The sequence below is a fragment of the Oncorhynchus keta genome, chromosome 14 (assembly GCF_023373465.1).
Source record: "Oncorhynchus keta strain PuntledgeMale-10-30-2019 chromosome 14, Oket_V2, whole genome shotgun sequence".
NCBI classification, from domain to species: Eukaryota; Metazoa; Chordata; class Actinopteri; order Salmoniformes; family Salmonidae; genus Oncorhynchus; species Oncorhynchus keta.
In genome coordinates, this window is record NC_068434.1 from 62,895,399 (window position 1) to 62,922,073 (window position 26,675).

The window sequence follows — 26,675 nt, forward strand, 5'->3', positions numbered from 1 at the left end:
TTACTGAAGCACAGAAGTGAGATTCTACCATATCCATACATTACATTTAGTACTGTGTCATTATTAAAAGTGGCACAAGCCAAGCGCTTCTTTCTCCTCAGGCACGGTAGAGTTTCTCTCTCAATGTGATTGCTCAATTTCATGTTCATCATCCATGACATTGGTGGAATGTTTTCCCTGAGTCACCTCATAAAACCCTCATTTACAAAGTTGAGCTCAGATTAGTCCATTAGCCAAATTACCTAGCCAAGCAGTTGATTTTCAAATGTGTTGTCTTCAATCTGCCACACAGCATGGGATCTCTCTTCTTGAGGGACTGAAAAAGAGGCTGTTTTCAAATTTAAAAAAGAAAGTCTCCAACACAAGAAACAATTAAAAGTAAGGAAATAAAATCGGAAAATGTGAACAGTGGATGAGTCACACAGCTTTTCATTATCTTGTAGGTTTGAAGGGTAGACCATTGCTTACTAGTATACTGGTGCTCTGACTCCCACTGTTAACCTCTGCCATGACTCGCAATCAGTCATGCTCAGAATAATATATTATATATTGTCATCAAGTCTGAGCTACATTAAATGGGGGCACTGAAATGGCATATACGCACATACTATACAGAGCTGACAATGATATTCAGGTGAAACAGAGATCAGCAGGTGACCTTTCACCTCTCTGATTGGGGGTCCTGATTGCTGAAAAGAAATGGCTAGGAAAAAAGGAGAAAGAAAAGTGGAAAGGCCACAAACTCTGACAGTTAAGCATAAAGACTCCCTCTAGGAGACAGGCTGGCCTTCAATATCATTAGATCAGGTCAATAAGTCAGCTGTTCACTTCTATGAGCACATTCAGTCTTTTGCAGACTCTTTCCACTTTCTCTGTCCCCCTTTCTACATTTTCATTATGAATCAATGGCGAGGTGGAGGAGATAAAAAAGCATTAATTCCAAAGTACAATCACCTCGATTTTCTTTCATTGAGCTGTGCTCTTTTGGACAGGTCTAGGCTCAAACGCTGTGACTCGACTTCTTATTTGAATAAGTTAATATGATGGAATGTTTGTGGGGGGAGAAATGGAAGCCTATCTGTTCCATACAGTGGGCCTGGGAGAATTTGATTTCTTTCATATGACACTGTGAAGGTGTCATTCTCCTCCTCCAGGTTTTTATCGCGGCACAGACCCTGACAGCTTCAAGCCGTTTTTTCAAGAGGAGTCATAAACCTTTCAATTGAATGCTTTTAGAAGAAGAAAAACGACATATCATTCGTGTACAGATGCAGAGTTCATCGCCATATTACATAGTATTAATAAACGGAGTAAACATTAACACAATGCTACCTTTATTCTATTCCAGTGGAAATCAAAGATTAGTGTAAATACTTGTTAATCACTGTTCCGTCAACAGTAAACAAACACCTTACCTAGTTTATATCAATAGAAATCCAATGCAAATGCAATGACACAATGTGGTCCATCAGGAATCCAAACATTCTCCAAAATGCAAAAGCTACTGAACACAGTAATACTTTTTGTATCGAGAGAACAAAAAATAAAGTACACTTGCCAAAAAAAGCAACGTAATGTTGTTACATAATATTTTAGTATGTACAGTATTACCATGTAGAGTATTACCACATAGGTATAAAACCAATTAAAAGTAAAGTGTTACCAACATGATGACAAAAAGTACATTTACAGTAAGTCAACGTGGTTATGAACACATGAATATCATTCCTCTTATTCCACAGACTGAAAGAAAGAAAGAAAGGTTTAACACTAGAAACTGTAGGCCTCAGTAGCCTACACATCATTATAGGCGGCAAGTGTGATCTGGGCCCTCAGATCCTCAAAAAGTTCTACAGCTCTACAATTGAGAGAGTTTGACTGGCTGCATCACCGCTTGGTACTGCAACTGCACGGCACCCGACGGCAAGGCATTACAGAGAGTGATGAGTACGGCCTAGTACAGCACTGAGGCCGAACTCCCTGCCATTCAGGCCTTCTATACCAGGCGGTGTCAGAGGAAGGCCCAACATTTTTTTAGAGACTCAAGCCATAGACTGTTTCCCTCTGCTACCGCATGGCAAGCGATACCGATGCACCAAGTCTGGAATCAACAAGACCCTGAACAGCTTCTACCCCCAAGCCATTAGACTGATAAATAAGACTGCTAAATAGCTGTTGTCTGGTCACTTTAACCCTACCTACAGTATCTTTAACCGTACCCACAATTACCTTACGTTCCTGTACACCAACTCAGTACTGGTACTCCCTCTATATAGCCATGTTATTTTTACTCGTCATTGTTATTCGTTGTTCACTGTGTTTTTATTCCTTGTGTTACTATTTCATTTTTTATATATATATTTAACTCTACATTGCTAAAAAAGTACCCGTAAGTAAGCATTTCAAGGTTCGTCTACATCTGTTGTTTACGAAGCATGTGACCCATTTGATTTGAAGTGTCGATATGACAGCAGTCAGAATAGTCAATTATTGTCCTCCTGCACTTACATGGTGTGCATCTTCACACAATGGCATCAGTTGGAGCATGTCCATGTCGCATAAACAACAAGAGCTGGTGAGTGCATTGCTGATGCTTCTTGCTTGAGATGTAGGGTTTGCTCTCTCAGTGATGACGTTTTGTGCTTATAACCGGCCTGTAGCATTGTTACCGGCTTGTCACCAGAGGGGTATACTGTGTACCGGGTTTGAGGAGTTAGTGAAGTAACTTTGGTCAACGTTGAGTTCAACTCAGGATAACCGGTCACATGAAAGTGGTTAACCTTTTAGCCAGGTACATTTCTCTGGCAACGAATCCTTAATTAACCTGCTCCAGGGCAGGCTAACTCACGGCTATCTCCACTTACCCTGAATTAAATGACTGAGCCGAGAGTTGAGGACCAATGAAATCAAATTCTGTCACTTGCAAAGATCCCTTTCATTTGAGGAAGACAAATGATTAAATATTTTCTTAATCAAATGTTTTATGTTAACATTTATCACATTACACATTTAGTAATGGCAAAATGTATTAGAAAGTTCACGCACAGTAAAACTTTTGGGAAACACTTACTTGACACCAAAATAAAAGCAAATAAAATTGTATTTGTTACATACATACACATGGTTAGCAGATGTTAATGCGAGAGTAGCAAAATGCTTGTGCTTCTAGTTACAGCCATGCAGTAATATCTAAGAAGTAATCTAACAATTTCACAACTACCTTACACACACACACAAGTGTGAAGGAATGAATAAGAATATGTACATAAAAATATATGGATGAGCGATGGACGAACGGCATAGGCAAGATGCAGTAGATGGTATAGTGTACAGTATATACATACGAGATGAGTAATGTAGGGTATGTAAACATTATATAAAGTGACATTGTTTAAAGTGGCTAGTGATACATTTATTACATCCAATTTTTTATGATTAAAGTGGCTAGAGATGAGTCAGTATGTTGGCAGCAGCCACTCAATGTTAGTGATGGCTGTTTAACAGTCTGATGGCCTTGAGATAGAAGCTGTTTTTCAGTCTCTCAGTCCCAGCTTTGATGCACCTGTACTGACCTCGCCTTCTGGATAATAGCAGGGTGAACAGGCAGTGGCTCGGGTGGTTGTTGTCCTTTTTGGCCTTCCTGTGACATCGGGTGGTGTAGGTGTCCTGGAGGGCAAGTAGTTTGCCCCCGGGGATGCGTTGTGCAGACCTCACTACTCCCTGGGAGCCTTACGGTTGTGGGTGGAGCAGTTGCCGTACCAGGCGGTGATACAGCCCAACATGATGCTCTCGATTGTGCATCTGTAAAGGTTTGTGAGTGTTTTCGGTGACAAGTCAAATTTCTTCAGCCTCCTGAGGTTGAAGAGGCGCTGCTGCACCTTCTTTACCACGCTGTCTGTGTGGGTGGACCGTTTCAGTTTGTCTGTGATGTGTACGCCGAGGAACTTAAAACTTTCCACCTTCTCCACTACTGTCCCGTCGATGTGGATAGGGGGCTGCTCCCTCTGCTGTTTCCTGAAGTCCATGATCATCTCCTTTGTTTTGTTGACATTGAGTGTGAGGTTATTTTCCTGACACCACACTCCGAGGGCCCTCACCTCCTCCCTGTAGGCCGTCTCATCGTTGTTGGTAATCAAGCCAACCACTGTAGTGTCGTCTGCAAACTTGATGATTGAGTTGGAGGCGGGCATGGCCATGCAGTCATGTGTGAAAAGGGAGTACAGTAGAGGGCTGAGAACGCACCCTTGTGGGGCCCCAGTGTAGAGGATCAGCGGGGTGGAGATTCCTACCCTCACCACCTGGGGTGGCCCGTCAGGATGTCCAGGAGCCAGTTTCACAGGGTGGGGTCGAGACCCAGGGTCTCGAGCTTAATAATGAGTTTGGAGGGTACTATGGTGTTAAATGCTGAGCTGTAGTCGATGAACAGCATTCTTACATAGGTATTCCTCTTGTCCAGATGGGTTAGGGCAGTGTGCAGTGTAATTGCGATTGCGTCGTCTGTGGATGTATTGGGGCGGTAAGCAAATTGGAGTGGGTCTAGGGTGTCAGGTAGGGTGGAGGTGATATGGTCCTTGACTAGTCTCTCAAAGCACTTCATGATGATGGAAGTGAGTCCTACAGTGCGATAGTCATTTAGATAGTCAGTTACCTTAGCTTTCTTGGGAAAAGGAACAATAGTGGCCCTCTTGAAGCATGTGAGAACAGCAGACTGAGATAGGGATTGATTGAATATGTCCGTAAACACTCCAGCCAGCTGGCCTGCGCATGCTCTGAGGACACGGCTAGGGATGCCGTCTGGGCCGGCAGCCTTGCGAGGGTTAACACGTTTAAATGTTTTACTTACATTGGTTGCCGTGAAGGAGAGCCCGCAGGTTTTGGTAGCGGGCCGTGTCGGTGGCACTGTATTGTCCTGAAAGCGAGCAAAGAAGTTGTTTAGTTTGTCTGGGAGCAAGACATCGTGGTCCGGGGCTGGTTTTCTTTTTGTAGTCTGTGATTGACTGTAGACCCTACCACATACCTCTCATGTCTGTGCCATTGAATTGTGACTCAAATTTGTCTCTATACTGACGCTTAGCTTGTTTGATTGCCTTGCGGAGGGAATAGCTACACTGTTTGTATTTGGTCATGTTCCAGCTGACATAACATTGTAATGACCCATATATTTACACCTGTTGTGACATACATTATTCAATGGCACAGACACGAGAGGTATGTGGTAGGGTCTACAGTCAATCACAGACTACAAAAAGAAAACCAGCCCCGGACCACGATGTCTTGCTCCCATGCGTTATTTTATGGCTGTTTTGACACCTACATAAGAGTGCCCTTTCGTTTTTAAAGTTTGTTTCTTAAATCCTTTCTTGTAATTCATTCTTTACATTCATGTTTTTTATGACACTGTCATGAAGCATTATGACCATCCTGTGTCACTTTACTTGGACTAAGAAAATACACTATATGACACTGTGAAGAAGCATTATGACCATCATAATCACATAAGCCAGATACATACAGTAATAGTCAAGTCAAAATGTTGGACACACCTACTCATTCTTGGGTTTTTCTTTATTTTGACTATTTTCTACATTGTAGAATAATAGTGAAGACATCAAAACTATGAAATAACACATATGGAATCATGTAGTCACCTGTATCGTAGACGCTGGGAGTCAAGAAGCAGGTGGTAAGTTTAATATAACAAATAACATGGAATAATACAACGTATGAGTAACGTCTAGACATGAACAACAGAAACAATATTGCATGGGGTAGTAACCTAAAGAAGTGCCAGATAAAGGGGAGGTAATGGAGTCCAAGTGTGCTTAATGATGAATTGCTGGTGCGCGTAATGATTATTCCCAGGACCGTTCCATCCCGATCCCCAGGATGGAACACAAGAGTCTCACTGCAATGGCGGTCTGCCTGCTCCTTCTGACGGTGGACGGCGCGCTGGAGTCTCACGTGAGCCTTGCTTCCCACTTCTGCGCGCCTGCACCACTCATCAACCTTCTGTCTGACCCGGGGTCCCGGCTAAAAACACAGAACCCACCGGAAGGGAGTTAGCCTGGTGGAGGAATGACGTAACAAATTCTGGGTGAACTCCGTCTATGGAAGGAATCGGGCCCACTCTCCCTGCCGGTCCTGGCAGTGACTCCTCAGGAACCTCCCCAGATCCTGGTTCATCTTCTCCACCTGTCTGTTGGACTGAGGCCTTTACCTGGAAGTGAGGGCTGACCGTGACCCTGAGCTTCTCCATACCCATGATGTAAATTGGTGCCCCCGGTTGGTGACGATGTCCTCCGGAAGGCCATAATTCCAGAAGACCTGCTGGAATAGTGCCTCAGTGACCTGGAGAGCAGTAGGGAGACTAGAGAGAGGAATGAAATGACAGGATTTAGAAAATATTTCCAACCATCAACCATCAAAATGGGGGTGAAACCATGAGAGGAGGGGAGATCAGTGACCAAGTCAATTGATAGATAAGACCAGGGATCCTGAGGCACAGGAAGGGGAAGGAGTTTCCCTCAAACTTGGTTTGAGCACATACGGGATAGGAGTTGACATAGCGACTAACGTCCTGCGCCAAGGTAGGCCACCGATACTTCTCAGAGATAGATTGGGTAGTGCAAGAAATACTGGATGTCGCATGACGACAGCTGTGTGCGCCCAGGTCAGCAGCCAATCCCTTATCTTTTTGGGAATGTAGATGCTCTCAGGAGCGCAGGTAGTGGGTGCCGTCTCCCTCTCCAGAGCCTGTCGGATGTCCACATCTACATCCCAGACCACAGAGGCTACAACTCGAGTGGAAGGGATTATGGGTGCATTCTAGACAGGACCCTCTCCCGAATCATAGTGTTCTTTGAACCTGGGCAATAGGTCAGCAGGAAGTCAAATATAGTGAAGAACAAGGCCCACTTTGCTTGGCGTGGATTCAGCTTCTGCTGTCCATATGCACTCCAGGTTCCGATGGTCAGTGAGGATGACGAACGGGTCCTTGGCGCCCTCCAGTTAGTGTCTCCACTCCTCAAATGCCAACTTCACCGCCAGGAGCTTTCGATCACTGACATCATAATTCCTCTCTGCAGGAGACAATTTCTTGGAGCTATACGCAAACAGATAGAATTTCTGCGGATTACTGCCCCCATGCCCCCATGCCCAGCTCTGAAGTGTTTACCTCCACCACAAAGGATATCTTTGGATCTGGGTGTTTTACCAAACGTCCCTTCTGGACCCCACACCAACCTACAGGGATCACCCTTGAGGAGAGACGTGAGAGGAGCTGCGATTCCTGGGAGTGTATTCTGATGAAGATCTTCAAAGGTAAGTGAATATTTATAATGCTATTTCTGACTTCTGTTGACTCCACAACATAGCGGGTACCTGCATGGCTTGTTTTTGTTTCTGAGCGCCATACTCAGATTATTGCATGGTTTGCTTTTTCCGTAAAGTTTTTAAACAAATCTGACACAGCGGTTGCATTAAGGAGAAGTGGATCTAAAATTCCATGCATAACACTTGTATCTTTTAGCAATGTTTACTATGAGTATTTCTGTAAATTGATGTGGCTCTCTGCAAAATCACCGGATGTTTTGGAACTACTGAGAATTTTTTATATAAATATGAACTTTATCGAACAAAACATACATGTTTTGTGTAACATTATGTCCTATTAGTGTCATCTGGTGAAGATCATCAAAGGTTAGTGATTCATTTTATCTCTATTTCTGCTTTTTGTGACTCCTCTCTTTGGCTGGAAAAATGGCTGTGTTTTTCTGTGACTAGGTACTGACCTACATATTCGTTTGGTGTGCTTTCATCGTAAAGCTTTTTTGAAATCGGACACTGTGGCTGGATTTACAACAAGTTTAAGGCTTAAAACCAGCAAATCTAATTGTTTGGCGACAGACTTGGTGGGGAAAACTGAGCACTGAAGGGGATGCCTGGTAAAGAAGATAGCCCTATTTGGTAAAAGTCCAAGTCCATATTATGGCATGAACGGCTCAAATAAGCAAAGAAAAACGACAATACTTCATTGTAAGACATGAAGGTCAGTCAATCTGGAAAATGTCAAGAACTTCGAATGTTTCTTCAAGCGCAAAAAAAAACCATCAAGCACTATGATGAAACTGGCTCTCATGAGGACCGCCACAGGAAAGGAAGACGCAGAGGATAACTTTGTTAGAGTTACCAGCCTCAGAAATGTCAGCCGAAATAAATAAGTCACAGAGTTCAAATAACAGACACATCTCAACATCAACTGTTCAGAGGAGAATGGGTGAATCAGGCCTTCATGGTCGTATTGCTGCAAATAAACTACTACTAAAAGACAACAATAATAAGAAGAGACTTGATTGGGCCAATAAACACGAGCAATGGACATTAGACCGGTGGAAATCTGTAGGTGTCCTGGTCTGGGGAGTCCAAATTTGAGATTTTTGGTTCCAACAGCCGTGTCTTCATGAGACGCAGACTAGGTGAACGGATGATCTCTGCATGTGTGGTTCCCACCGGGAAGCATGGAGTAGGAGGTGTGATGGTGTGCGGGTGCTTTGCTGGTGACACTGTCAGTGATTTATTTAGAATTCAAGGCACACCTAACCAGCAGATCTACCACAACATTCTTCAGCGATACACCATCCCATCTGGTTTGCGCTTAGTGGGACTATCATTTGTTTTTCAACAGGACAATGACACAACACACCTCCAGGCTGTGTAAGGGCTATTTGACTAAGAAGGCGAGTGAGTGCTCAGCATATGTGGGAACTCCTTCAAGACTGTTAGAAAAGCATTCCAGGCGAAGCTGGTTGAGAGAATGCCAAGAGTGTGCAAAGCTGTCAAGGCAAAGGGTGGCTACTTTGAAGAATCTCAAATATATATTTTGATTTGGTTAACACTTGTCTGGTTACTACGTGATTCCATGTGTGTTATTTCATAGTTTTGATGTCTTCACTATTATTCTAGAATGTAGAAAATAGTAAAACCAAAGAAAACCCTTGAATGAGTACAGTGGTTCCTCATTTAAAAGTTGCGAGCTTACACCGCGGGACTTAGAGGTACCCAGCGTCACGGCTTCAATGCTCCAGACAACCACAAGGGGGAGTTAGAGCACTCATTATGCATTTGGGTCCAAACTTTTGACTGTTACTGTATATGCCATTATATCAGTCATCAGTCAAAAATAGTATGTCTTGTCCTGCTCCTGAAATCTGCTCTTGGATTCATCGCTGTCATCAGCAACAGAACATTGGGGTAGGTGCATGTCTGACATTAATTTGTGCACAATTACAAAGGTAATTTAATATAGTGAATAAAAAATAAATACAGTACCGTTCAAAAGTTTGGGGTCACTTAGAAATGTTCTTGCTTTTGAAAGAAAAACAAAACATTTTGTCCATTAAAATAACTTCACAGAAATACAGTGTTGACATTGTTTGCGCTATTCACAGTACAGCGCAAACTGACACCTCACAAGTTGCCTCTTCACTGTTGATATTGACACTGGTGTTTTGAGGGTACTATATAATGAAGCTGCCAGATGAGGACTTGTGAGGCGACTGTTTCTCAAACAGAGCCAATTTGTGCTGTTCAATGAAGGGAGTAGTACACAGCATTGTACAAGATCTTCAGTTTCTTGGCAATTTCTCATGGAAAAGTCTTCATTTCTCAGAACAAGAATAGACTGACGTGATTTAGAAGAAAGGTCTTTGTTTCTGGCCATTTTGAGCCTGTAATCAAACCCACAAATGCTGATGCTCCAGATACTCAACTAGTCTAAAGAAGGCCGGTTTTATTGCTTTTTTAATCAGGACAATAGTTTCAGCTGTGCTAACATAATCGCAAAAAGGTTTTCTTATGATCAATTAGCCTTTTAAATGATAAACTTGGATTAGCTAACACAACGTGCCATTGGAACATAGGAGTGATGGTTGCTGATAATGGGCCTCTATACGCCTATGTAGATATTCCATAAAAAATCAGCCGTTTCCAGCTACAATAGTCATTTACAACATTAACAATGTCTACACTGTATTTCTGATCAATTTGATGTTATTTTAATGAACAAAAAAAATTGCTTTTCTATCAAAAACAAGGACATTTCTAAGTGACCCCAAACATTTGAACGGTAGTGTATATATATATATATATATAAAACATAAAAATACTGTTTACACATACGCTATGGTGTAACGGAACATGGGTTTTGACACTCATATGTAGGAGACGGCATTAACGATATGTAATGAAGGAAAAACGGCACTTCTAATAGCCTATTCACAGCAAAGCCTGCTGAATTTGCAAGATAACTTTTCTTTCATGTTCATTTCGGGAAAAAATGAAAATGTTGTACTGACTCAACCATGGATTGATAGTTCAGCATTGTCTCAAGGAATAGTTTGGCGTTTGACTCGCCATGTGCAAAATGCACGCACAGTTGCAAGCCTGCTGGAGTTAGCGGCTAGCCGACAAACAATATCCACCGCGGTAGTACGGTCAAAGCCTGGCCTGGAATGTGAAGTTTACTGAAGCTGGCTAGCTCCATAAAAGCCTGAGTAGATCCAGCTTACATCGTAGTATACAACTCCGGTTATAGCTCCATTTCTGTTTGTGATGTTAAGATTACATACACTTATTTAGGAAAATCAAAGACAGAGGGGGGCATGACTTAAATATGAGTAATAGAGTAACAGAGTAATAACAACAAAATCATAACAACAAATTACTGCTTTAATGATTCAAGTGTTAATTTGCCCTGTCTTTCTGTAAGATCATCATCCATAAAAGGCACCATGCATGATCTGTCTCCCTCCCCAATCATCTAAAGCCTGTCACCATTAGAGATTAACCACACATATACCACCACACCGACAGTCAGAGCAGAAAGCTGCAGATTAGAGACTTCCCCTACAACAGATATCAGTAAGCCGATTAGTCATCCCTACACCAGGTATCAATCACCGTACTGTAAGATACTTCAGGAGGTATGCTACAGGTTTATATTCATTGGCTGTAGCTGAGTTTGGTCATGTGTCAAGGTAGGCCACCATCTCAACCCATGATTGTGATATTAGTGTGAATTTCGTCTGGAGCAGTGTGAAACACTACACTAGTCATTGAGCAGGTGACAGAGTGATTCATTCACTAGACTAGAAGAACCCCTATAGTTCCTATGAGAGTGTTTTAACACTCTTTTGAGATGGGTAGTGGGTAAAAACAGCTCACAACAATCCTATAACATTTCAGGAGAGGCATAATCTCTTTACACCTTTCTGTTCACAATACACCCTGCAAATACAAATGTATGCAAATCCACACAGAACTCCATCGCTTTTGGAAAATCCACATGGGGGCAGTAAAACATACTTTTCTCCCTGTTCCCTTTTAGTAGTGCAGGCTCCCACCAGCAGCACAATATACAGTAAAGATCATAAAATCCCGCCACATTCATTCGTGCAATATTACCGCAATAAAGGGTTAGGCTATGATCCATGTCAGTTCCTAGCAATACTGTATGTATTAAAAAGTGAGAGGAAATTCTATATTTTTGTAATCACAGGCTGATGTTTGAATTTAACACATCCTCTCCAAATACATTGATGTTCGTAAATCGACATATGTGAGATGAGGGTGTCGTTAATGGAGCGCGACCCAACTTGTTGTAGTGGATTATCCTCATGGAGTCCATGTGCTCCTTTTACCTAATCGGTGGGAACGGGGTGACAAGGACCGCCGGTGGAGGGCTGGGGGAAGAGCATGGGGGTGGTCATGCCGCTGAGCTGTGCACTGTAGATGCCTCCGCTAATAGGTTTCATGTGACTGCCCCTGCTCCAGCTCTAAGGGTAATGTGTCACACTTGAAGTCTCTCAGCCGTTTGGTCTGTCTCTCTCCCAGTCCACTCCACTCCATCAAGCTGTCCCTCTGCATACTGGCCCTACGGGGAAGGGAGGTTGAAGTGCCCAAGAGGTTTTAGGTACAGTGACTAGGGATAGAATGGTACGAGACATTAAGGCAATGGAATATGTTAACCAATGTAGCCAAAGAAAGCAGCACTATCATACTGTTTTACTTCAGCATAGCCTGTTCTCATGATAGATTATTTGATTATTGTGTTTGATATTGTTGCACAAATATATATATATATAATTGTATCTTATTTTTTTTCTGAGCCAGGGCATTAGATTACCAGCCCAAAATGATTGTCATGCTTGATGCTTCCGACTTGTCAGATAGACATTGTTGACATTGTCAGACAAACATTATTGACAGCTTTAGCGGTAGAATATCCGTGATTCCTCTCCAGAGCAAAGCAGAGGGGAAGAATGCTTTCCATCAGAGACCAACAGCGATGGTACGCAGTGAAGAGCAGAAGAGGTCACCGATATGATCATCCCCAAGTGTCAATACTAAGAGAGATGTGTGAAAATTCCCTGCTGTGGGTGGGAAATCAATACATTTGACTTCATAAAACCGTTGGAACCATCTCAGGTTCTTAATTAAGATTGAGCGGGTGAAAGTAGTCAGTGTACAGGGACAACCACTATGATGTGATCTATACTACACTAGATTATCATAGTGTACATATTATGAAGTAAGCAAAGGCAATTTAATATTTTGATCTAACTTTCACCTAACAATTCCTTCGTCTATATGTCATACATTTTAAAAGGCCGGTAGTGGGTGCAAAGAGAAGATGCAATTGTAAATTGGTCGATGCATGGGATACAAAGATTGTAACCCATTCAATATTGTGGCTCCACAGTAAGTTTGCTTGACGTGTAACGGGGGAGATACAGTACCTTAACACCTCTGACACACATTTTGGAATGCTATGGTTCTATGTGGCGCTATCTCATTTCATTGGCATGGTAGAGAGTGATGTCCCAATAACGGGCTCATTATTCCCAATTAAGTCCCTTAACATCCATCATAAAGTGCCATTGTAAACCATGCGTAAGGGCCATTAAAGCGTCCCATTAATACTCCCCATGCAGGCTGATGGAGATGGAGTGGAGATTTGGTGCAATGGGCAAGGAGTCACAAAGGCCCATGTTACATCCACATTTGCACCAAAAAAAATCCTCAAAATGCCGATTAAAAGGGATCCGATTGATTTCATAACCGAGTCAGGAATATATATGTTTATAGATATGGGATATCTTGAATTATATTACATCAGAGCCATACAGCTTATTTAGGGAGTTGGGCCAATGGGGTTTCTGTATCATATGATGCAGTTACATGACACCTCAACATTATATGGCAGCCATGTTAGCTCTCCATTTAAAATTAATATGTAAACATTGCTATGTAACTGAATGTCTAGAATAAGAACAGTATTACACATTTAAAAAGTTTGTCTCTCTAAATATACGTCTCTGTATTACATGATCAGTTATTTGACACCTTTGTGTCTAAATAATGCATAATCATCCTTCATATGCACACAAAGGTCCAGGCCCTGCATTTGACAGTGAGCTGATATGCCATGGAATTGTCTTAGTTGTCTCTCCAGTGCCCATCACGTATCTGAACATATCTTCCTCATCTTCTGAACCAAGCCTCAAAAATTACCCAGTAGGCTGAATGCTTTATCCTTGCTGGACATGTTTAGTAATCACTGTTACAGTATGTGGTGCAGTCCAGAGGCACTGCTCACCTGGCCTTATCAGTGTGAGAAATAAGGATCACCCTGATTAAACAAGGAACCTGTGATCTCTTGGTAAGGTGCCCTCCATGCAAAGCACTGTGGGAACCAAAATCTGATTACTCTCCAAAGAAAAACCTGGTGTCAGAGTGGCCGATGACAGCCTGCACAGCAAGGTGCCCAAGGCAGCCGCTCTGAAGGTCAATCCCAACCGCCCTTCGCATCGTTACATTCATGTTTACCATTGCCTTTCCACACAAGCCCAATTACGTCGGTGTGGTATGACAGTCACACCAGGGATATCTCACGTGGCAGATCACACAGATCTGTTGCAGAGGAATGATTGAACTCTTCTGACCTGACCTGACTTGACAGAAAATGTTTATATAATATGTTTTATTTACTGCTCAACCTCATCACAGACTAGTTAATGAGAGCATGAAAAAAATACAGTTCATTTATTGTGCATTTTATATTGTGATAAATGTGGGATGATTATAAACCTGGCATCGTTATATAAAAAAAAATGAATAGCCCCCTCTAATGTTCCATGATTTATTTAACAACCTCAGTTCTTCCTGATTTATGCCATATGATCATGGACTCTAATCATAGTGTTTGTAAAACATTGGTGGATAGAGGCTTCCACTCTTCCTCAGTATATCTGGTTTAGCCCTTTAGCATTGTGCTCCCACAGTGAACTGTGGGGTGGAATAGACATGGCTTCAGGGAACAATGTGTCTTCTGCTGCACGATGTTTGCAAGGGTTGTGTGTTGCAATTTTTTTGCAATTTACTTACACTTCGGTGTAGTGAATTATATTTGAAGTTTCTCACTCTCTGTTGTCATATACTCTGGAGACTTCTGACATGTACGGCACAGATCTTTTGCTGTCTTCTGCTGTAACCAGTTTATCTACAGATGTTTCCTACCAGAATCAATAAGCCTTGTTGAATTATCACCTCAAAGGAGGAGACACCTATACACAGCAGGGCTGTACACGCTTAGAAAAAAGGTGTTATCTAGAACCCAAAACGGGTTCTTTGGCTCTCCCCATACGAGAAAATAGAGCCATATAGAGCGAGCTCAAAAAGTATTGGGACAGTGACATGTTTTGTTGTTTTGGCTCTGTACTCCAGCACCTTGAAATGATACAATGACCTTGAGGTTAAAGTGCTGTTAGAAATTACAGCACTTTTTGTACATAGTCCCCAATTTTAGGGGACCAAAAGTATTAGGACAGATTCTCTTATATGTGTACTAAAAGTAGTAAAAAAATGTAGTATTTGGTCTCCTATTCGTAGCACTCAATGACTACACCCAGCTTGTGACTCAAAAAAAATGTGTTGGATGTATTTGCTGTTTGTTTTGGTTGTGTTTCAGATGATTTACCATTCTATTCTATTTGGCACTAAATAATGTATTCTGTTGTTTTGGAGTCACTTTGTAAAATAAGAATATAATGTGTTTCTAAAGACCTCTACAGTAATGTGGATGCTAACCTTCCCTGTTATTTTAATGGAGAGGTTAGCGTGTCTCTGGGGTATGATATTTGTGCATCTGAAACCTTCGCACTCATCATTATTCCCAATTCATTCAGGATTATCCCTAATCATGGTAGCATCCACATTCATTTAGATGTGTTCAGAAACATATTCTAGTCTTATTTACAATAACAGTGACCCCAAAATGACACAATACATTATTTCCAATGTATTTCTATTGGGCACAAAATAATCTGAAATACAACTAAAACAAACAGCAAATGCATCCAACAAGCTTGATTGATGTAATCATTGCGTGCTTGTAATATAGGACCAAATATTCAAGTTTTTATTACTTTAATACACATAAGGGAATTTGTCCAAATACTTTTGGTCCCTTAAAATGTGGGGCTAGGTACAAAAGTGCTGTAATTAAATGAAAGCTGTATGTCTGCACTTTGACCTCATAGTCAATGTTTAATTTCCAATCCAAAACGCTGGAGTACAGAGCCAAAACAACAACAAAGAATGTCTCACTGTCCCAATCATTTTGGAGCTCACTGTACAGTGCATTCAGACGGTCTTCGGACCAATCAACTTTTTCCACATGTTGTTATGTTATAGCCTTGTTCTAAAATGGATTAAATTGTTATTTTTCTTCATCGATCTAAACACAGCACCCCATAATGACTAAGCAAAAACTGGTTTTCAAACATTATTGTGAAATTGTTAAAAATAAAAAACTGAAACATCACATTTACACAAGTATTCAGACCCAATACTCAGTACTTTGTTGAAGCACCTTTGGCAGTAACAACAGCCTCGAGACTTCTTGGGTATGACGCTACATACTTGGCACACCTTTATTTGGGGAGTTACCTCCCATTTTTCTCCGCAGAAAACTCTGTCAGGTTCTTCCATTTAAGAATGACGGAGGCCACTGTGTCCTTGAAGACTTTCAATGCTGCAGAAATGTTTTGGTACCCTTCTCCAGATCTGTGCCTCGACACAATCCTGTCTTGGAGCGCTACGGACAATTCCTTCGACCTCATGGCTTGGTTTTTGCTCTGACATGACATGTCAACTGTAGTACCTTACATAGATAGGTGTGAGATGTTTACAAATCATGGCCAATGAACTGAATCTACCACAGGTGGACTCCAATCAAGTTGCAGAAACATATCAAGGATAATCAATGGGAACAGGATGCACTTGAGCTCAATTTCGAGTCTCATAGCAAAGGGTCTGAATACTTTAAGGTATTTCTGTTAAAAAAAAACTGTTTTCGCTTTGTTATTATGGGGTATTGTGTGTAGATTACTGTGGATTTGTTTTTCATTAATCAATTTAGAATAAGACTGTAACGTAACAAAATGTGGAAAAAGGTAAAGATGTCTGAATACTTTCAGAATGCACCGTATATAAAGAGTTAGGCCAACGCTTTTGAAAGTTCCAAGAGCGGCACTTTCTCCTCCACAGCCATTGCTAAGTGATCATTAATGCTTCTGTGTTGTGCTGATTATTTCTGATAGTTTTCAAAACCAGTGAAAGCAGATATCCAATTTATTGACACAACAACACATTAAAGACCCGGATCTCAAACAATAAACACGTCTGTTAAATTCACTCCTCTGTTTTGCTTGTTTACAGCAGGTAACTCCATAGGGAACTGTTGGAGGCGCTCTAGTACTGTTACATCACCAACATTTTAAGAATACAGTTCTATATGGGTGCTACGATGGCGGCCGTTCTTGAACTTGGCCTAACCCTTTAAAGAAGCCCTTTGGTTTCCAGGTAGAGCCTTTTTTGGTTCCATGTGCTGCCTCTGTTATTCTATACTGTAACTTAGTCCTTTCCGCTATGCCATCTACAGACAACTAAAGGGACTACCAGGAGAGCTCATGCTACAGTACCTCTGAGCTCAGTTGTACTAATACCTTGCAGTAGGATGAACAGATGGAGCTCTCGTGTGTCAATGTACTTTACACAGTACGTACTCCTCATTCAGTTACTCTCTCGCGCTCTTTGTCTCTAAGCAAATAAAGCAGAAATAACAAAACACTTACCCATTTTTTTCAGCCCACATTGACTCACATTGTGATTGAGAACTTTGCCAATCACATTAACAACATTAGAGAACTGAGGAGTGTGAAATCCTCGTCTCTCCTGCCCCTCCCATTGAGAGGATTTATAATTATAAAGTCAATCACTGAGGGGAAATAATGGTTCCAAACACAAAGGGCTGGATTCACTATGTAGCGCAGAGGATCAGCATTGTAGGTTAATTGAAATTTAAAGGCAATATTTCCACATTGGCGGAGACTGCATATATGTCGGCTCGATCGAAAATTGCCTGTAAATTTCATCCTCGCTACAATGCTGATCTTGGACACTACGGATTGAGTACAGGCCTAAACAGTTCCATTTTATTCCAGTTCAAATAGTATGAACATATACAAACATTCTACAAGAAAAGGATGTCTTAAATGTTTGATATTTTACATCAATACCTTTCATGAGATGCATGTGTAGGCTATGTATGAATGCATTAAAATGGAAATTCACAGACACACTGCTGGCCTTCAATGGATTCATTAGAAGTGGAACAGCAGATGAATGAGAGTAGCACTAGCAGATGACCACCATCTGGAGACAATCTGACTGTGGTGGCAGCCGGGACATGCATGGAGTCGGTTCAGTGTGATAAACAGATTAATAACAGAAATACCATTGTGAAAATTCTAAATATACTCAGACAACTCGTAGAAAATCCCTAACACATTGTAGATACTCATTTCTGCCAATCTCTACAATCCAGCTAAGTTCGCTAGTCACTGAATACATTCGGAGTTGGCCAGAGTGGTAAAACCAGGTCACGCTCTACCTGTTCAAAAGGAAAAACAGAGGCTAGGTGGAGCAGAAATGAAGTGTTCCATCTGCCGCTCGGGCAGCTCATGAAAAGAACAGGGATTGTGGGAGCCAGAGAGAAGGGGAACATCATGAAAAGCTCAAACTGGATATGTCGTCCGGTTCCCTGGCACAGGGCAAGGCGGATAACGAGGCAGGTGGCGGCAGGAAGAAGGCATCATCGCACCGGTCTACTCACTCAGTGTTTTTTATTCCAACTTGTCCTGTGTCGGCTCTCAAAAATCTATGGGGCACCAGATCTGGGTATTTTGGTAAATAATTAGGCTCTCTGTAGTGTTTGGGCCTTGTTCAGTCCATATACATGAGTCTCCTGTAGCTACTTCCTCCCAAGGGACGTTGCTATGTGTGTGTGTTGCGCACCCGAAGCATTATGGGAAAGGAAATGGTGGTAAGCGGAAGGCCATCTGCTGTGCCACTTGCCATGTCTGCTTGTGCCAGCACCTCCGCCTGCTTTCTATTTCTCGGGTGGGAAGTGGAGTGGCTCTTTATAGTGTGGTGTGAACACTACACACCCAAGCAAATACCCCTTAGATGTATCTCAACATTTATATTGCCAGATGTGCAGAGAACTGTGTAAGAATAACATTGTTGCACCTGTAAACAAACCCTATGACTGATAGGACTAGCACTTCACCCCGTGTTTTCACAGCTATGCTAATCACTGCATATACTTTATGTGTGGTGGGTGGGGGAGCACAGATGGATGGCTGCTAGTAGATAAGACAGCTGGGTTGAGAGACAGAGTAAAAAGGTGGTTTTAACAACAGTCTGTTTTATCTGTGTTTCAGCGCTGCAGAGTGAGCCTCCCTGTCCTTGACCAACGGATATGGCAGTGACACAGAAGACGAGGCAGATCCATGCCTGGTCTGGGGAAAGTAATTTATTTCCGTTGACCCGTTCGGTCAAGTGGAGTGAAGCTGAGCTTCCATACTGCCAAAGCCACTTCTGCAATTACTGAGTGTGATGGGTCTAAGATTTTGTTAAGATACAGCAGTCTGGACCCTTTCTCTCTTGTTGACACCATTAAGCCGTCACTGAGGTTGGAGAGTGTCAGACACTGAGTGGCTGTCGCTCACCCATGGCCACACAACAGCTGTTTAAGCTGATTCTCATCAGCACTGCTACCCAACCTAGTGGTTCCTTTGTATTGTATTACAATTTGAGCTTGGGGGAGTTGGCGTGCTTGATAGTTGGATGACATTCACTATTGTCTTACAAAATGGCATTGGTTTCCCGCTTAAAGTTGGACCTGGTAGTCAAACTCAAAAAGCTTAATTACTGTCTGTTCAGTTGTTCCCACCGAATAGCACGCTGGTTTCCCAATGTCGAAAACGAATACCATTTAACAAACTTTGTCAAGCTTTGAAAATACAGTCTTGTACTGTATATAACAGAAGAAAGCAATAAATACATTTTCAACCATTTCAGGTGCTGAGTATGGAATTTGAATAAGACATTTAGACACTCAAGAGGCAGTTCAACCGTGGTCTAATCCAACCTGTGTCAGCCCAAAGCCTTTAATCTCTTCACGGTTTCAGTTATCAAACAATAACAGAAACTCCACAGATCCATTTCTAACTGTAAAATATGAATATTATTTTATATCTACAGGTGGGTTGTGCCCATCCATGTATGTTATATGTTATGGTTGCTTTGGTAACCACTTGAGTACTGTGAGAGCTGTGTAGAAGCAGACAGAATGTCAGCACATGCCATGTGAAAATCATAACGCAAGAATAGCCTAAAGCAGCGGATCAGTTAATTCCATGACATCAGCATATTAGTCTCAAGTAATCTGAGACACCGTAAATAATACTTTCAAGTAGACATTGTGGTCCGAACAAGAAGCATTCAACTGAGAAATGCTACAGCTCTCATTGATGGATGCTGTCCATCTGGGCAAGAGAAGGTGTGTGGGATGGCTGACAGTATACTTGTTTATTGACTTGTTGATTTGTTTTAGGGTTGCATCAAGCACGCATTGCTGTAGGAAGGGTTGCAAAGGGAGGGTATATTACTAGAAACTTTCCAGTTGACCAGTTGACCAGTAAACTACCAGAATTTCTGTGTATTTAACATTTTAAGCAATCTATCACAAGACATGCAGTGGACCTTTTGGGTACTTCCGATTATCACAGGCGCCTGTAATTATCTCGGGCCTTATCACATGTAAAATATATGATAATTTAATAAGATGAATAAAATATGACAGAACTGTTAAATATATAAATGATCTACTTTGTGTCTACCATTGGTGTTTATTATGCAGGTTTCAGCATGAAATATGCTTTAAACTTTTTGCAAAATTTTATTTATTTGACTATGTTAATATGTATTTTTTGTTAATGTTTTGGCATCAAACTGTTGGCAGTTGTGAAAAAAGTAAATTGTTTGAAGACTTTTTCATTAAATAGGCTATTTTCTCTCTAACCATACGGTCTATTTATTAGAAACTCATGGACAATATGGACACATATATAATAAATGTATACTACATTATATGCATATATTTACAGTTATCCAAGTATATATTACCAAACGTATGGTAGATTTCCATATGTTTTCTGTTAATTACCAAAACTACTGAAGATTCAGGTAACTTTGGTAAATTGCCGGTAGCTTTACAAACCTAGCTGTAGAACATGCTAAATGTAAGCTCTTCCAAGGGTCAGCTGGCAAAAGATTAACACTAGGCCTATTTTTTTTCAATCTAATGTTCCAAATAATAATTGATTAAAGGACTCATTGCTATTATGAAGGAACTGGACACACTTAGCACAAAAGTATTACAAAAAATATTTAAAAATAAATGAACAAAAAAACAAGCAAAAAAAACGATTTGACAGACCTAAACGAGACAAAGAAATAAGTGAGAGGATGAGCCTCTCCACCTCTATGATAATGAAGAAGGACTGAGCAAAATGATAGACGGCAGCACTTTCTAAAGGTAAGGCCATTGCTCTGCACACAGCATCGCATTTCAGATTGAACAAGTTGAGACCCACAGCATTTCAGGTTAGACTGCAAAGGAGAGGAGAGAGAAGTTAACAATCTCTCTTCTTTAGCTCTGTGGTGACATGGACTGGGACGTATCATCCATTAAACTAAGCAAGTACTACATTTATTCTTATAAAGTTTGGTCTTATAAATCCAAAATTAACAATATACCAGGGAAAGTTTCGAAGTAAAACAAACTGTCCTTTGTATCCCTTTGAGTTGTTCAAATACAATAGGCAGTGTGAACAACATGCAACACAACAGCAGTACTAAGTTGGTTGCTTGTTTTCGGAAGGAATGAGCGAACATTAGCTGCTGGGTCCTGTTCTCTATGCCAATACTAAAGGACCATTTGATAATATCAAGAAGCTGCTATTTAAATCACCCAAAGGGATCACATTTGACAATAAGGTTATTCAGTCATAACGCATTGCAACAGTAGCTCTCATCAAGCCAAAAGGCAATTTTACCACTCATAGCCCCTATTGGCAAGGTTAAAGCTTTAATATTTACAGTTGGAAAAGTTGTCTTGATCAGTGAGGGCAACAATTCTCCAGATATTGTAGGATTTCACTTCCCGTGGAGCAGATGTCCTTTACGCAGAGATGATTTGTTCCTCATAGTAAGAGGTATCAAAATAATACAAGTTGAATTCACCAAGGATTTAATTTATAATTGGCCAGATGGACTTGTTCATCTGTTTTATTGTTTTCCTCTTTCGCTAAAGGCAGATGTGCAGGGTTAATGTGTGGCCTTTTTGACTGTTGAGGCATTGCCATCCGTCCCTGGCAGCGCCACCTTATATTATGTAGCTGAAGTCATTTGACCAACAACAACAAAGAAACATAAGTTGCGCAGTGATGCAACACCAGCCATCCACTCCACAAATGATGTGATTGGACACATTTGGCTTTGGAGCTGAATAGAGAATACTTGGTGGAATGCTGATAACCTGCCCCCAAAATAATGTTTAGATGCGTTCATGCTATGAAGAGCTAATTTGTGGTGGCTTGGTTCTCTGTTGAGGCTAATAGATGTTAGAGTCCTGCTTGCTAGCATTGTACACTTACCCAATGGCAAGATTCTAGCAACAGTCTGGTATGCTTTGGTCTTTCATGGGTTTTCACTCCTGAAAAGCATTTGCATAATGGAATTATGGGAGCCATGCTATGTCTTTAGTGGACCATTAGGCAGGACTTTACTGGATTGTAATTAGTGGCTTCTGCCCTTAACCTTCATTAACATGCAAATGAAAGTTCTAAACACTAAGAAATATTTGACGCATAGGGAGAAAAATGCCAAAGTGATTAACAGGCAATCTACACTGAAAGCGACTATTTCTATGATAAATATCACAGTTAAGTACACTTCAAATTAGACATAGCAGATAAAGTGCATGCCTTAAGTTACAGGTGAACTGAATGGTACAATAATTTAAAATGACTATTAGTTTGAAGTTTTATGCATTTTGATATTCACCTGTTCATACCTACAGCGGCTTGCAAGTATTCACCCACCTTGGCATTGTTCTTATTTTGTTGCCTTACAACCTGGAATTAAAATAGATTCTTGGGGGGGTTGTATCATTTGATTTACACAACATGCCTACCACTTTGAAGCTGCAAAATATGTTTTTATTGTGAAACAAACAAGAAATAACAAAAAAATGAAAACTTGAGCATGCAAAACTATTCACCCCCCCAAGTCAATACTTTGTAGAGCAACCTTGTGCAGCAATTACAGCTGCAAGTCTCTTGGGGTATGTCTCTATAATCTTGGCAAATCTAGCCACTGGGATTTTTGCCCATTCTTCAGGGCAAAACTGCTCCAGCTCCTTCAAATTGGATGGGTTCCGCTGGTGTACAGCAATCTGTAAGTCATACCACAGATTCTCAATTGGATAGAGGCCTGGGCTTTGACTGGGCCATTCCAAGACATTTAAATGTTTCCCCTTAAACCACTCGAGTGTTGCTTGAGCCATATGCTTAGGGTCATTGTCCTGCTGGAAGGTGAATCTCCGTCCCAGTCTCAAATCTCTGGAAGACTGAAACAGGTTTCCCTCAAGAATTTCCCTGTATTTAGCGCCATCCATCATTCCTTCAATTCTGACCAGTGTCCCAGTCCCTGCCGATGACAAACATCCATGATGCTGCCACCAACATGCTTCACTATGGGGATTGTGTTCTCAGGGTGATGAGAGGTGTTGGGTTTGTGCCAGACATAGCGTTTTCTTTCATGTCCAAAAAAGCTACATTTTAGTCTCATCTGACAAGAGTATCTTCTTCCATATGTTTGGGGAGTCTCCCACATGCCTTCTGGCGAACACCAAATGTGTTGGCTTAATTTTTTCTTTAAGGAATGGCGTTTTTCTGGCCACTCTTCTGTAAAGCCCAGCTCTGCGGAGTGTATGGCTTAAAGTGTTCTCATGGACAGACACTCCAATCTCCACTGTGGAGCTTTGCAGCTCCTTCAGGGTTATCCTTGGTCTCTTTGTTGCCCCTCCAATTAATGCCCCCCTCGCCTGGTCTGTGAGTGTTTGGTCGGTGGCCCTCTCTTGTCAGGTTTCTTGTGATGCCATATTCTTTCAATTTTTTATATAATGGATTTAATGGTGCTCTGTGGGATGTTCAAAGTTTCTTGTATTTTTTTTATAACTTAACCCTGATCTGTACTTCTCCACAACTTTGTCCCTGACCTGTTTGGTCTTCATGGTTCCGCTTGCTTGGTGGTGGCCCTTGCTTAGTGGTGTTGCAGACTCTGGGGCCTTTCAAGTGTATATATACTGAGATCATGTGACACTTAAGTAAATTCCACCTGTGTGCAATCTAAGTAATTATGTGACACCTGAAGGTAATTGGTTGCACCAGATCTTATTTAGGGGCTTTATAGCAAAGGGGGTGAATACATACGGTATGCATGTACCACTTTTCAGTTTTTTATTTTAGGTAATTTTTTGACAACAAGTAATTTTTAAAGTTTCACTTCACCAATTTGGACTATTTTGTGTATGTCCATTGTATGTCCATCCATTAATGCAACAAAATAGGAAAAACCCCAAGGGGATGAATACTTTTGCAAAGCCCTGTATACAGTCATGCCAATATCTAGAATAAAATGTGACTTCAATATCAACCACTCGACATGGTTATAATATAATCTTCTTGCAGAACAGTAAAACTACAAAAAAGGCAGCTTCCACATGAAGGTCTACATAAACTCAACAAAAAAATAAACGTCCTCTCACTGTCAACTGCGTTTATTTTCAGAAAACTTAACATGTGTAAATATTTGTATGAACATAACAATATTCAACAACTGAGACATAAACTGAACAAGTTCCACAGACATGTGACTAACAGAAATGGAACAATGTGTCCCTGAACAAAGGATGGGGGGTCAAAAGTAACAGTCAATGCAGCTGCTGGCCACACCAGATACTAAGTGCTGCAGTGCAGCTCCTCCTCATGGACTGCACAGATTTAGTTATTGCTGTGAGATGTTACCCCACTCTTCCACCGAGGCACCTGCAAGTTCCCGGACATTTCTGGGTGGAATGGCCCTAGCCCTCACCCTCCAATCCAACAGGTCCCAGACATGCTCAATGGGATTGAGATCCGGGCTCTCCGCTGACCATGGCAGAACACTGACATTCCTGTCTTGCAGGAAATCACGCACAGAACGAGCAGTATGGCAGATGGCATTGTCATGCTGGAGGGTCATGCCAGGATGAGCCTGCAGGAAGGCTACCATATGAGGGAGAAGGATGTCTTCCCTGTAACGCACAGCATTGAGATTGCCTGCAATGACAACAAGCTCAGTCCGATGATGCTGTGACACACCGCCCCATACCATGACCGACCCTCCACCTTCAAATCGATCCCACTCCAGAGAACAGGCCTCGGTGTAATGCTCATTCCTTCGACGATAAACGTAAATCCGACCATTACCCCCTGTGAGACAAAACCGCGACTCATCAGTGGAGAGCACTTTTTGCCAGTCCTATCTGGTCCAGCGACGGTGGGTTTGTGCCCATAGGCAACATTGTGGCCGCCTATTGCGGACAGTCTGAGCACTAATGGAGGGATTGTGCGTTCCTGGTTTAAGTCGGGCAGTTGTTGTTGCCATCCTGTACCTGTCCCGCAGGTGTGATGTTCGGATGTACCAATCCCGTGCAGGTGTTGTTACACGTGGTCTGCCACTGCGAGAACGATCAGCTGTCCGTCCTGTCTTCCTGTAAGCGCAGTCTTAGGCGTCTCACAATAAGGACGTTGCAATGTATTGCCCTGGACACATCTGCCTTCCTCATGCCTCCTTGCAGCATGCCTAAGGCACGTTCACACAGATGAGCAGGGACCCTGGGAATCTTTCTTTTGATGTTTTTCAGAGTCATTAGACTCTTAGTGTCCTAAGTGTTCATAACTGTGACCTTAATTGCCTGCCTTCTGTAAGCTGTTAATGTCTTAACGACCGTTCCACAGGTGCATGTTCATTTATTGTTTATGGTCCATTGAACAAGCATGGGAAACAGTGTTGGAACCCTTTACAATGAAGATCTGTGAAGTTATTTGGATTTTTACGAATTATCTTTGAAAGACAGGGTCCTGAAAACCTGAGTAATGCATGTTGTTTATTAGAAAATGTAACATTGCCCCCTCTCTCTCTCTCACACACACACACACACACACACACACACACACACACACACACACACACACACACACACACACACACACACACACACACACACACACACACACACACACACCTTTCTTTTTTCTAAGGATATCTTAATAACACACTGTTCTTGGACTATGAACTTCTAAAATAGCTGTACCATTTGCAATTGTAATGTGCTCATTTAAATTAAATGCCGCTTGCCATGAATACAATTGAACTTTCATGACATGTTAGACAAGACCCTGCCAAAATTACCCATGGACATGGACACATTAATCAAATGAGAGAATGGCCATTAAGCCAGCTAGTGAAAACATCCTTTGGAGGGGTGAAGAGTATGGGTCATTCTCCTTTTGTTAACCCTGTCTAATTAGAGTCTAAAGTCATCGCAGGAAGACAGGACTATTAAAGGACTGCTTTTATACAATGACAAATTAAAACATACCTGTAATTGATTAAAGAAGTGAAGTGTATAAAAATTGTGACAGTGGAAGCGTTTGCCCACTAATGTCCATTTATCATTATGTATAGGCAGCACATGGGAAAATGGTACATATTGTAGCCTACGCATGCATTACATTAAGATGTGTATACTTGTATACATATGACGACCTAATTAGCCTAGTAATAGTATTATACTGTTATTAACATCTGTTATGTAGTTATCCTTCGTGTAACTCTTCAGGCATGGTTATTTTTCTTTCATTGGTGTAAAGATCAAGAAAACGTCAATTAAAGGCCACGAGCTGTATGGTAAAATCCTATTGAATCATTGCTCAAGACAGACGGCTTGCTCAATAATTCATACAATTAGTTTGTCTCCTTAAGCAAGCTCTCGTTTCAGTAACCCGGTTCAACCTTAGCACCCGCCTCTATCTTATTAATCAGCCCCCATCGATTTAGTGTCAAAAGTAATTAAAGCCATGACGTGTGTAGTTGATTTTAGA

General features: G+C 41.5%; 1 long non-coding RNA gene across 1 annotated transcript in view; it reads left to right on the plus strand.

The window, feature by feature from the left end:
* LOC127907427 (uncharacterized) overlaps positions 1 to 19,405 on the plus strand; it is a 55,721-nt gene extending 36,316 nt beyond the window's left edge. Inside the window, exon 3 of the long non-coding RNA XR_008064396.1 lies at positions 18,843 to 19,405. This is a non-coding gene — a long non-coding RNA (uncharacterized LOC127907427). The remainder of the gene's footprint in view (positions 1 to 18,842) is intronic.
* Positions 19,406 to 26,675: the final 7,270 nt, after the last annotated feature.